The sequence below is a fragment of the Grampus griseus genome, assembly GCF_964374135.1.
Source record: "Grampus griseus genome assembly, chromosome: 12".
NCBI classification, from domain to species: Eukaryota; Metazoa; Chordata; class Mammalia; order Artiodactyla; family Delphinidae; genus Grampus; species Grampus griseus.
The window spans coordinates 47,342,918-47,356,114 of record NC_139006.1 but is presented as its reverse complement, the minus strand read 5'-3'; the positions used below and the strand labels follow the sequence as shown (position 1 = coordinate 47,356,114).

Here is a 13,197-nt window from a genome sequence, read left to right as displayed (position 1 = left end):
CACATGCCCTGGAGCCCATGTGCCACAACTAGAGAGAAGCCCAAGCGCCACAACGAAGAGCCCGAGCCGCAACGAAAAGATCCTGCATGCCTCAACTAAGTCACGTGCCCCACGTGCCGCAACTAAGACCGGACGCAGCCTAAATAAATAAATACATTTATTAATTAATTAAAGAAAAAAGACAATCTATAAAAAAAATAAAGTATACAGTACAATGGGTTTTTTAGCAAATTTATACAGTTGTGCAACCGTTACATTTCCATCACTGCGAAAAGTTCCCTTGAGCTCACATGCAGTCAATCCTCACTCCCACCTCCAGTCCTAGGCAACCACTGATTTGCTTTTGGTCTCTACAAGCTTACAATTTCTGAAAATTTCATATAAGTGGAATCATGTATTATGTGGTGTTTTGCATCTGGAGAGCCGAGATTTAAACTCAGCAGATGCCAAAGCCCTTGTGCTTTACACTACATGATGTGTCACTTGTTTGCTTTTCTAGCTTGCAGCTTATCTGTCCCTTCTAGTTTTAGAGTGTTTTCTCTTTTGAGAGTAGATACCTTGCCCTGGCCCTTGCAGCCTGCGTGGAGAATCCAGGGCCCCGAGTGCCGTGCCCCATCTTGGCTTCCAGGCATGGAGGGTCAGGCCCAAAATTAAATAGTTCCCCACTGCTCTTTGGACTTTGACTTAAGGCCTTTTTACAAAATCCTTACTTTTAAAAGGTCTTTAAAAAGCCTTACTTTACTCCTTACTTCTTTGGTAGAATGGCACCCTTCCACTTCCTGAAATCTCCACTCCTGTCAAATCCAGCTGCTTGCAGAACTCTAAACAGACCTTCCATTATTAGATTTCCCTGCACTTGTTCATGCTGTTCAAACTGACTGGAGGCCTCTGATTGGATTTCGTGACTCTCCTGGTGGAAAAAATAGAAACTTTGAAGTAAAACACTGTGATTTATAATAAGAAATATATATTTGGACTTTATCCCTGTTTCTGTTTCACAGAGCTCCAAAAACTCTCGGAATTTCCTAAGTGATAAGAACACTAGCAGCATCTTCTGTTATAGAATCTGGTCTTTTATCTTTGGTTCCTGAAATAGCTCCAGAGCCATAAAGGTGAAAGGAGTGTCTTATTATTCATAACTAGTCCCTTTCAACCACACCTGAATTTATTACTTTCGGAAAGCCTCTCAGGATGAGGGCTGGTTGCCAGGGGAACCGACCATGATTAGAGGGTTGGAACTTACAGTCTCATTCCCCCAACCTTTAGGAAGGGGAGAGGGGCTGGAGGCTGGGTCAATCACCAACTGGAAATGATTTAATCAACCGTGCCTACGTAATGAAGTCTCCACAAAACCCCAAGATGATGGGGTTCAGAGAGCTTCCGGGTTAGTCAACATGTGGAGTTGCTGGGAGAGTGACACACCCAAAATGGGCATGGAAACATGGAGCCCCTTCCCACATACCTTGCCTCATGCATCTCTTCCATCTGGCTGTTCCTGAGTTATATCCTTTTATGATAAACTGGTAGTTTAATGGGTAAAGGGTTTTCCTGAGTTCTATGAGCCACTCTGGCAAATTAATCAAACCTGAGGAGAGGGTTGTGGGAACCTCCAATTTACAGCCGGTCAGTTAGCAACACAGATGACAACCTGGACTCCCCATTGGTGCGTGCAGCAGTGGGGCAGTCTTGTGGGACTGAGCCCTGTTGAAATAAATTTCTAGGACCAAGATGGAGCCGCTCCTGCCCAAGGTACCACATCAGCAGAAGTTAGATAACTTTCGTGTCCCTGTAAATGTTCCGCTTGATCAGGATTGCAGTATATCCAGCCAGCCAATCTCCAACTGCCAAGAATCCGTAATGATTTCATTGTTCTAAATAAAGTCAGATATGCAATCTCAGCCAATCAGTTTAAGCCAAATACTTTTTCCTTATTCCCTGATTGACCTGCTAGCCTTAAAAGGAAATCCCCAAGTTCCTAGCCAATCATGCCCTGTTTCCATGTTGCCTCTTCTAACATTCTATAAAGCTCGCTCTTGCCCATAAACCCCTCGGGAAGAGTGTTCCACTGCTTGTGAGGCAGTGTACTCTCATCCATGAATTGTTTTCCCTTGAATAAAGGACATCCTCCTCGTTACTAAATTGTTTCGTCATTTGACAGCGCTTAACTTGTGGGATCTGGTGCTATCTCCAGGTACATAGTGTCAGAATTGGGTTAAACTGTAGGACACCCAGCGGGTGTCTCAGAATCCATTGGTGTGCAGAAAACCCGCCCATCTGGTGTCAGAAATGAGGTAGTATTGTCATAGAGTATTGAGAGGAGGGGAGACGCAAAAAGGGAGTATGTTTTTTCCTTTACAGAACCATTTCGGTTTAAGCCCTTTTGCTATTTCCTGGTTGAGTGACTTAAAACAAGTTGCTAAAACCTTCTGAACCCCTGTCTCCTCCTTAGAGGACCATGGATACTAATAATTATTTCATAGGTTTATTCTGAGAGATCAGAATCTGCATGTGCAAATGCCTGACAAGTAACACGTACTTAATAAATGTGAAATCCTTCAGGACCAGAACTTCATGAATTTTCTTTCCTCTTCCCAACCTAACCTGGTTACTCTTTCTCTGAAGTGTCATAAAAATCACAGCTAACACAACTGGTTTCACGATTAACCAGGCCTATGTTGTGATAACTCTTCTGGTGCTGTCTTGGATTACTATTTAAAACTCACAACTATTTAACTTTCCAATTAGATTATAAGCAACTTGCAGTCTCTGCATTATACAGCACAGTGTCTTTCCCAAGTACGTGGAAAGAATACCCAGTACAGAACCTTCTCTTCTTCAGGCATACTTCACACCACTTTAGTATGCTCAGTAAATAGCAGTCATGCTCAACAGGAAGCTGACAACAGAAACGGGACAGAGGAAGACTATATCCTCCTGCATCTGGAAGGACTGCAGGAGTCATTGTGACTAAGGCACAGACCTTTCTTGACATTCTGATGTGGATGTGGCTGTGCTCACTCTGAGATTCCCAGTAACTGCAGGGGCAGCTTGCTTACCGTCCTCCTCCCGCAAGTGGTCCTGGGTCACAGTTCCTATTTCAAGCCCCTGTTGCCCTCATTTATAAAGACGGCTTCTGCCTTGATTCCTGGTTCAAAAGTTGCTTTCCTGGTATTCCAAGCATCCCATACCAAGAATGACATGATCATGAGTCCTAAGCAGGACCTTGCCGAGGATGCAAGGGGATGCTATTTATACTTATGTCAAGACAACAGGCATCACTCAGCACTGTCCAGGCCAGTTATCCATACTTCTCCTGGTACCGGATCTCTACCTTGCATTTCCCTGTCCTCTCCTTGAGGACCAAGAGCCTGTCCCTGAAACCCAGCAACAGATCTCCCAGACACAGATTGCCTTAACCTGAGGACACTGTCCTTTGCCCTCCTGGCTGGAATACTGTTGTTAGCTGAGTCAGACCCTCCCACCCTCTTCCTAGGGGAGTGAGTTTGGCCAAGTCCCAAGATTAATGCCTGTTTCACTGTGAGAAAAGAGCTGTGCTTCCTGTGATTGGGCAAGTGTTGCTGTTAATCCAGTTATCTGGTTAAAGTACAAACTGTCCTCAAATAAGGGACAGGGAGCTTTGCACTGACAGGCCGCTGCCAATTCCACTTGTGCTGGAATCTACAGCACTCCCAGCCCTCCTAAAGTAGGTCATTGGGTCAGAATGCTTTGGGGAGTTCCAGCAGACCACAGTGTCACCTTGGCTGTGACTCCCAAGCAGATTCCCTCCACCCCAGCTTTTCTCCTGGCGGTCTCTCCTTCTCTCTGCCAAGTCACAGACTTGGGTTTCTCTGACTCGTAGTTTTAGGCACCACTTGACACTAAAATACTTCCTAAGACACCTCTGTCTATCACTTTAATTTCTCCTTTAATCAGAAGCATTTTCCTTGGAAAGCCATGTTAAAAATGCACATTGACTTGAGGGGAAAGAATGCCAAATATGACACATTGCTTTGGGGTTATTAGAATACTGATATTTCAACATACAGATGGCCAACAAACACATGAAAAGATGCTCAACATCACTAATTATTAGAGAAATGTAAATCAAAACTACAATGAGGTATCACCTCACGGTGGATAGAATGGCCTTCATCAAAATATCTACAAACAATAAATGCTGGAGAGGGTGTGGAGAAAAGGGAACCCTCCTACACTGTTGGTGGGAATGTAAACTGGTACAGCCACTATGGAGAACAGAATGGAGGTTCCTTAAAAAACTAAAAATAGAGCTACCATATGACCCAGGAATTCTACTCCTAGGCATATATCTGGAGGAAACCAGAATTCGAAATAATGCATGCACCCCGATGTTCATTGCAGCTCTATTTACAATAGCCAGGACATGGAAGCAACCTAAATGTCCATCGACAGAGGAATGGATAAAGAAGATGTGGCACATATGTACAATGGAATATTACTCAGCCATGAGAAGAAATGAAATTGAATTATTTATAGTGAGGTGGATGGACCTAGAGTCTGTCACACAGAGTGAAGTAAGTCAGAAAGAGAAAAACAAATATCATATAATATTGCTTATATGTGGAATCTAGAAAAATGGTACAGATGAACTTATTTGCAAAGCAGAAACAGAGTCACAGATGTAGAGAACAAACTTATGGTTACCAAGGGGAGGGGGTGGGATGAACTGGGAGATTGGGATTGACAGATATACACTACTATGTATAAAATAGATAATTAATGAGAACTTACTGTATAGCACAGGGAACTCTACTCAATGCTCTGTGGTGACCTAAACGGGAAGGAAATCTAAAAAAGAGTGGATACATGTATAGGTATATCTGATTCACTTTGCTGTACAGCAGAAATGAACACAGTATTGTAAAGTAACTATACTCCAATAAAAATAAAAATAAAAAAAGAGAGGGGACTTCCCTGGTGGTGCAGTGGGTAAGACTCTGTGCTCCCAATGCAGGGTGTTCGATCCCTGGTCAGGGAACTAGATCCCACATGCATGCTGCAACTAGGAGTTCGCATGTCGCAACTAAGAAGTCCACCTGCCGCAACTAAAAGATCCCACATGCCGCAGCGAAGATCCCGCGTGCCGCAACGAAGACCTGGTGCAGCCAAAATAAATAAATTAATAAATAATAAAAAATAAAAAAGCATACTGATGCTTCAAAAGACAAAGCTTTTAAGGTGGGGAGGGCGTCTCTACACACAATTTACCAAAGAGTTATCAGTATAATTTTATCTCCTTGAGGGTGTTTTTGGGAGTAAAAGGACAAGATTATAAAAGTCCAGTTAAAAAAATCTTCCTTGAAGTAATTTCAGTCCCCTTTTACTGGTCTGTATCTCTCTTTGGTGATCTCTCCACTTCTGGAAATTCAGGTAAATGCAATTCAACAAGTATTTATTGAGGTCAACTTTGTGCATGCTATTACACTAGGCACTGGTGATATCAAGAAGAGCAAGAGAGTCCTGGCCTTCAAGAAACTCGGGAAAGAATTCCATATTCCCTATTCACAGAACGTGTTATCAGCTCCCGCGCAGTCAAAATTTTAGCCCCTACATGTTTTTATTTCATTTCAAAGTTATATAACTTATATACACACACATTGTTAGAAAAGCAAAAGAATCACACTAAAGATGATCCACCACCCAAGCATACCTACTGAAAAAGAATAAACTATACATGCGTCTTTCAGGGAGAATCTCCTGCTAGGTTTCAAGTGCATTCTAATCCCTATGTCTTCTAGAGATTTTTTTGGTTGTTGAGTCTCTATGTATAAAGTAAGCTTAAATACAACTAGATTCGCATTTATAGTAAATCCAAATGCATAATTCCCTCCCACCTCTTTCAGGAGCCAGACAAAAGAAAAAGAGAGCAGGAGAGACTATCACAGATGTTTTGATAAAGCCGAAAAGCCGCCACTTGCATGAGAGATGAAGTCATTCCACTTTCTTTCAAAGGGCACATGAATTTGGGTAAACACCACTGGGCATATTTAGAAGGAACAGAAGCAAAGGCCTTCTAATTACCAAGTTTCTTAAAAATAGAATGGGCTGCCTTGACAGATGGTGAGTTCTTTACAAGCCTTAAACAAAGCCAAAGCTAGACAACCTCTAGAAAGTGGTGCTGTAAAGATAAAGATGTCTATATGTTTTCACAAGGCATCTATGGCCCAGATTCAAGAAAAGGAGGGACCCTTGAAAGATGCTGGGCCAGTTGAATGGCACTGAATGTTTTAAAGGTCTTCTTTTTTGCTGGCCTCTAAGATACCAAGTATGGAATATTTATTGAATGAACCCCGTTCTCTTGGGAGTGGAGGGAACTTGATAAGACATGATGTTATCTACGTGATTACCCAGGTTTGGAAACTTCCAAGGAGGAGTTAACACTCGGATTGCAGATCAGGTTAACGGCTTCTGCTAACAGGAAAACTCACATCTGGAGGAGTGACTCACGTTAGGCTGAAAGGCTGTTGCTTTAAAAAAGGAGACAGAATCTGGGACATTATTCAAGCATTTAGAACGAAGTTTAAACCCACACTGGGACCAGTGCTTGGGTATTCACCAACTTTGCAAAGGAAAACAAAATAAAATTGAAAACAATCTGGTGAGATGAAGTAAGGAAAAGACTCAAAGGTATATTTACGTGTTTGTGACGTTGTACTTTTAATAATGTTGTTGCTTGCAATGTGCCATTGATGACAATTTATATACAAATTTTAAACCAATTGGACAGACTCCATCATTACTTTCAAACACTGTTTGGATACTGTATAGACCCTCAAGCATTTACGTGACTCATTGTCTGGAAAACTAACATTCTCAGACCCAGAACTCTAAGTTATAGAGAAATATTTCTCATAATATGAGATCTCTCAACCCATCCCTGCATCACCTATAGAGTTGGTTCATCTACATAACTGTACATATGATCTTTTACATATCCTTAAAAAAGATCATAATAGCTTGTACCTTAAACTCATATCCAGTGTCAGGCATTGTTCTTTACATGTACATATGCCTATCTTAAGAAAATCTGCTTTAGAGGTTAAAAACAGATAGTTTTCTTATATAAGCAGTCCTTGTGTCGGTGATATACATAGCATAAATGATCTCTGATTTTTGTTTTGTCTTGTTTTACGTGCCTGTGTTTCTTTCTCACAGGATTTTCACATTTCACTTTATGTAAGTCTTATCACAGAAGCTTCAGAAAAGGGAATTTATCCATTCCCAGACTCCTAAGACCACCCCTGTACCAGAATCTCTGGGAGCGGGACTCAGGAGGATAAATTTTTTTTTTTGGCTGCGTTGGGTCTTTGTTGTGGCATGCAGGATCTTTCGTTGCGGTGCGTGGGCTCAGTAGTTGCGGTGCGGGCTTAGCTGCCCCAAGGCATGTGGGATCTTAGTTCCCCGACCAGGGATCTAACCCACGTCCCTTGCATTGGAAGGCGGATTCTTAACCACTGGACCACCAGGGAAGTTCCAGGAGACTAAATTTTTAATGAGCATCCCTAGTGATTTTTGTGGATGTTAAAGTTTGAAAACCACTGCTGCTATCCCTCTTGAATTACCCAAAGTACTGGTAGCTCCCTTTAGCTTTCTCCTCTTGGAGACCTGCCCCTCCCAGGATATTCCTCTTGTTCAGTTTCTTCTTTTTTTTCCTCTGCCTCTGGTGCTTCTACCCCTCTGCAAGTAAAGCAGAAGAACCTGCACCATCCTGAGAAAACATATTTGGACCCCTTTTCCTGTATTTAAAAATCTCTGTATATTGGGGAAAAGCTGGAATAAAGAACACACACCCTAAACAGAGATTGTTCTTATTAATAAGGTCAAGAGTACAGTGAATGAAGCAGAATGTCTAACAGTCACTATAGTACATACATACGTCTTCAAGACTTGGACCTAGAGCTTTCCTTTTATTTCTCAGAGATATCATTGCTAGCAGTGACTTACAAAAGCAAATACTGGAAGTCCTTTCATTTTTCAGATTTTCCCAGCTCTCATGAAATATGCTTATTTATCCACCTAATAATATATTATATTTTTGCAAAAGTAATACATATTAAAACAATATAAAAGGAAATGCAGTGAAAAAAAAAGTCCTTCCTACAGTAACCCCAGCAAATGACACACCACTGTGGTCAGTTTATCCTCCAGAGATACTCTATACATACCAACCATATAAATATATAACCCCCCTTTTTTACACAAATAAAAGCGTATTGTATACAACATTGTACACCTTGCTTAATTCATTGAACAAAACATCTTATTGATTGTTGCAAATCAGTACCTCATTCTTGTCAACAGCATATCCACTATGTTAAAATATAATGTAGTTGTGGTTCCCCTTCTTTCACTACACGGGTCAAAAAGTGTCTTGCAAAGACACTTGCAAAGATACTGAGATCTTGCAAAGATACTGAGATCTCTTGCAAAGACACTTGCAAAGATACTGAGATCTTGCAAAGATACTGAGATCTCTTGCAAAGACACTTGCAAAGATACTGAGATCTTGCAAAAATACTGAGATCTCTTTGACGACCGTGATCACTCTGCTTCCAGGCTTTTTCCACTATGCTTCCTTCAAGGTATGCTCCAATATAACTGCAGTGAAATAACTGAGGATTACTTAACCCCTATTATTTGGATTCATCCTAGGTAGATCATAGGTTCAATCAATAATATTGCACAGCTCACAGGTAAAAGGAAGACTACAGGGTACAGAGGAGGAGAAATTGCTAAATCATACCCCGGTATTTGCTAAAACAATGTTTTTTTTCAACTTCAGGTTGTGACCCGTGGATAGATTGTGAAATCACTTTAGTGAGTTTAAAAATCCAGCATACATTAGAAAGAAAAGTAGAATAGAAAAGATGTGCAGCCCATATAAAAAAGGTAGGTATTGTTTTATGAAACGTTTCAGGTTTACATTTACAAGTATGTGTGTAGTGGTTTCTGATATGAAATATATCCCTAGCTGAAGTCACAGTAAAAATAAATTTGAAAACCTTTGTCCTCAAGCATACTCCTTGGAAAAATAAATCCTTTAAATCGGAAGAAAATGTAAGAGGTTTGTGGTGTTAAAAGATAAACTGAAGCATATTAAAAATTTGAAGAGTTTATTTGAGCAAAAATTGATTGGGACAGGGCAGCCCCAAACCGGAAATGGTTAAGAGTGCACAGCCAACAGGAGCCAGGGGAAGACTTATATAGCGAAAGTGCAGAAGCAAAGAAAGGAAATTATTTGATTGTCTATAGCTTAAAGCCTAGGTGGCTGTTTGTAAATGGTTGTCCTTAAGTTTCAATTTCCTAACTTTGAGGTATTTACAGGTTTAGATTTCAGTTTGCTTAGTAGGCAGACAGGGCATAGAGCCACCTGTCTAAGGGCCTCCATGTTTAATTAATTTAACAATGGTCAAATAAGTTTGCCAAATCTCCAATTTGCCTTTTGGAGATTCAAAACTCATATTAGCATATCACAAGCCCTGTAAGTCTTTCAGTGAAGAAATGTTTAACTAAACATTTTCTAAAGATTGGCTGCAGAACTTTTTTTTTTTTTGTATTTCAGGGATAATATCTATTAACATCTTTCGGCCCTGGTGTTGGGAGAAGCAAGCTTTCATCTGTGCTGTCATGGTCTCTGATTTCTACTGGCAAGTTGTCATCTCTGAGAGCGCTAACTCCTGTCCGAGTTTGATCTACTTCAGTCTAACCCAAGTTATCACAAAGAGGGGACTGTGGTGTGTGCGTGGAGAGAAGTGTAGGCCACTGGCAGTAAGGAAGTAACAGCATATGTCGATTTGCTCAGTCTCATTCTGGTACTCAGAATCAAACTGCTCTACCATGTCTTGCTTTTGACTACTCATTTAAATCCTAGGGTTTCTTCCAGGTCTGTGGTTAAGAACTCTTCCTAAGCTTCCTGCAATCCAGGCATGCTTAGGGAACTAATCTGGAGCCAGAGTGGGAGATCCCAGGGCCTTCCCTTGATAATTCCTTCTGCAGCTCTACTGCTATTACATAAGGTCTGAATTAAGACTTACAAGTGACTCAGTAACTAACTGGACTGAGATACTGTAAACTTGGGCAAGTTACTTAACTCTTCTGTGTCTCCAGTTGCCATATATAATATAAGGAGGTTGGACACTGATCTCAGAGATCTCATCCTGCACCAATATTTGGGGTTTAATCTGGTGGTTTTGACCTTTACAGTAATCCTGAAACTTCTTCCCTCCAGCATTTTCCTCCCTTCCTCTTTTTTTGACTTAATTTCCAAGTGTTTTGGAGTCTGCCTTTCGCTAAACATTGTATCAATGGCTGGAGATAGGATGGTTAACATGATGGTGAGTAATTTTTATATCCTGTTCCCAGCAAACACCTGCTTGGACAAAATGGTGATTCCTAACTCTGTCTGGTCACTATCATTACTGCAGAAAACATTTTCATCATTTCACAGAAACGTCTACTCTGCTAAAACAAATAAATACGTGACTCATATTTACATTAGAAAATAGATCATGCCAGCTTCCTGTTTGGGAGGCTTCCTCAAAGAACACCCTGCTTTGTTCCCTTGGAGAAGAACAATGATATCAGTAAGTGCTGCCACCTTACAGCAACAGCTGGCCAAGTACTATATTCATGATCTAAGTCCTAGTCAGTGGAATTCTGTTCAGGCAAGACTCACTTCTGAGAGGCTGACAGACTGATTTTAAATTGAGTTAGGGACTTCCCTGGTGGTCCAGTGGTTAAGACTCTGAGCTTCCACTGCAGGGGGCACAGGTTCGATCCCCGGTGGGGGGAACTAAGATCCCAAATGCTGCGGGGCGTGGCCAAAAAAAAAAAGTTAAAATTGAGTTAAATGAAAGTGGTTACTGATGCTAATACAACTATTCCTTTAAAAGGGTAGAATATCTATGTTACACCTAAATATCAAATATACTGAGAAGGTGGATACAAAATTAAATGTCTCATAAACCTTCAAGTCTATTCTGCAAGTTTTCTTAAAAACACACACAAAACAACTAGCAAAGAAGGGAATACCCTGGTGGTCCAGTGGTTAGGATTCCACGCTTTCACTGCCAAGGGAGGGCCCAGGTTCGATCCCTGGTCAGGGAACTAATGGGGAACTAAGAGCCCGCAAGCTGTGTGGCGTGGCCAAAAAAACCAAACCAAACCAAAACAAAGAAAAAACCAAACAAGCAAAACATGCTGGCTTTTCGTTAAGAACATTCAGACATACTTTTGGAATGCCGCTACATACATGGTAGTCACTGTAAAACTTTCTTTTTTTAAATTCCTAATTGTTATATGACCTTAAAAAAAGTATACTCTAGATGATGGAAGATAATAGTTGCATTGTACTTTGTACTGGTCAGATCATATGTGGGACACTGTGTTCAACTCTAAGCACTGCATTTTTAGAGAAACACAGACAAATGAAAATATTCTCAGAGATGTGAGGGAACTTAAAATCATTGGTAAATGGAACTGCTAAAAAGGGTGTGTATTTTTGGACCAGAGAAGAGCAGATGATAAGGGCACACAATAGCTAGCTAGCTGTCTTCAAATATGTAAAAGGAGGTAGCATTCTTATACATTGCTCTGGAAAGCAAAACACAAAGGGTAGCCATCAGAGGAGGCATATTTTAGCTTAACCTAAGATGTAGATTAGATTTTTGCTTTGGTATTTGATCATTAGAGGTAACCAAACAGAGGCTAGACTATCACCTGGCTGGAATATTGTAGCTTTTAATTCTTTTTTGAATATTAGATTTTATGTTCCTTCTTTCCCTTTGGTCAGTGTGAAACCCAGAATCTGATGAAGGAATTAGGCCACATAGTACAATTCTATATTACATTTGAAAAGGTTACCTGGTACAATTTGATACAGAACCTAGGTTTTCTGTGGAACCATGTTTCTCATAGCTCTAAACTAATTGCAGAGTTGTGCCTGATCTCATTCATATTCCTGATGTATATTTCCAAGCATAAGTAGTATAAAATATCTCATATTATGACCTCAAGGACATAGTCTTGAAGGTATGTGTAACTTGCAGTGCCAGAAATGTAACCTTTCAGCTTTTTAAAAATTGAAACTTCAAGGGCATTTTCTTGAAATAGATTGAGCTCAACTTGCCCTGCAATTTTCTAGAAGAAAACCTGTTATCAATTTTCAGAGAATCATCCCAGGAAGTGCTGACTTTCAGAAGTAGGATGAAGATCACATCCCGCGGGCATCACATCCTGCGTGTGGGCCGAGTGCCTCTATAAATCGTCAGTCATGGATGCACTGCTCTGAGTGAGGGCTGGGGGCGTGAGTGACAAGACAAAGTCAATGAATACAAGTGGGGTGAGGAGGAGGTGTGGAGAGGGACATGATGGGAGGGTGGAGCTCCGCAGAAGGGGAGAAGGACTAGCAGTGCCACTGCAAGCAGTGGTTACAGCCTTCAGCAGAGCAGCTGAGATTATGCACAGATGCCTGCAAGGAGACTGTGGAAAGATTGAGTTGCCTTTCCTTTCCGGAAGAGCATTTAGATGGATGAAAGCAGAATTGTATACTCTCAGATTTTAATCCATTGGTGTTGGAGAATAGAGAAGCCTACAGATTCTGATGATGGTAAAAATACTATTTTATATTTGAATATTATGTTTTTCAAAGTTCTTTCACATTTTATGGGACCAAATATAACACTGTAGAGACTTTAAAATATTCTTGCAATTTTTGGCCTCCCAAACCTGTGTAATGGCTGCCAAATTGAGCGTGTCAATGTCTTTGTAGGGCCAGTGAATTTAGTGGGTATCAGGGATGACCTCAGCATTTTATTTTTTCAGTAACTAATACAAAGACCATGTCTCCAACTTCATATTCTGGCCCACTGTGTAGTTTGGAAGTTAGAGCTAGTTTTGTGGTGCAAAATATTGTCCAGAAGGAAATTTGGCCAGGACATGGACTTGATTGCTTAAAAACATGTGCAGGAGGTCCCGGATGCATTTTATAAGTTTGTTCTGGTTTATTCTGATAAACCTTATGGTCATATGGTTTTAAGACTGGTGCCAGTGATTCCTCAAACTAAAGCAGAAATGTTGGGCTTCCCTGGTGGTGCAGTGGTTGAGAGTCCGCCTGCCGATGCAGGGGACACGGTTTCGTGCCCCGGCCCGGGAAGATCC

The 13,197-nt window shown here is 41.0% G+C and overlaps 1 protein-coding gene across 4 annotated transcripts in view; it reads right to left on the bottom strand.

The window, feature by feature from the left end:
* The window catches only part of RNF125 (ring finger protein 125), a 109,415-nt gene that overhangs the window by 62,859 nt on the left and 33,359 nt on the right, over positions 1 to 13,197 (bottom strand). Inside the window, exon 1 of one of the 4 annotated variants that reach the window (XM_082667631.1) lies at positions 8,324 to 8,591. The exons of 2 other annotated variants lie outside the window; for them this stretch is intronic. The gene's annotated coding sequence lies outside the window, so the exon portion shown is untranslated. Of the gene's footprint in view, positions 1 to 3,056; positions 3,332 to 8,323; positions 8,592 to 13,197 lie in introns of those variants that run through there. One more of the 4 variants, XM_082667632.1, reaches the window with a different exon arrangement.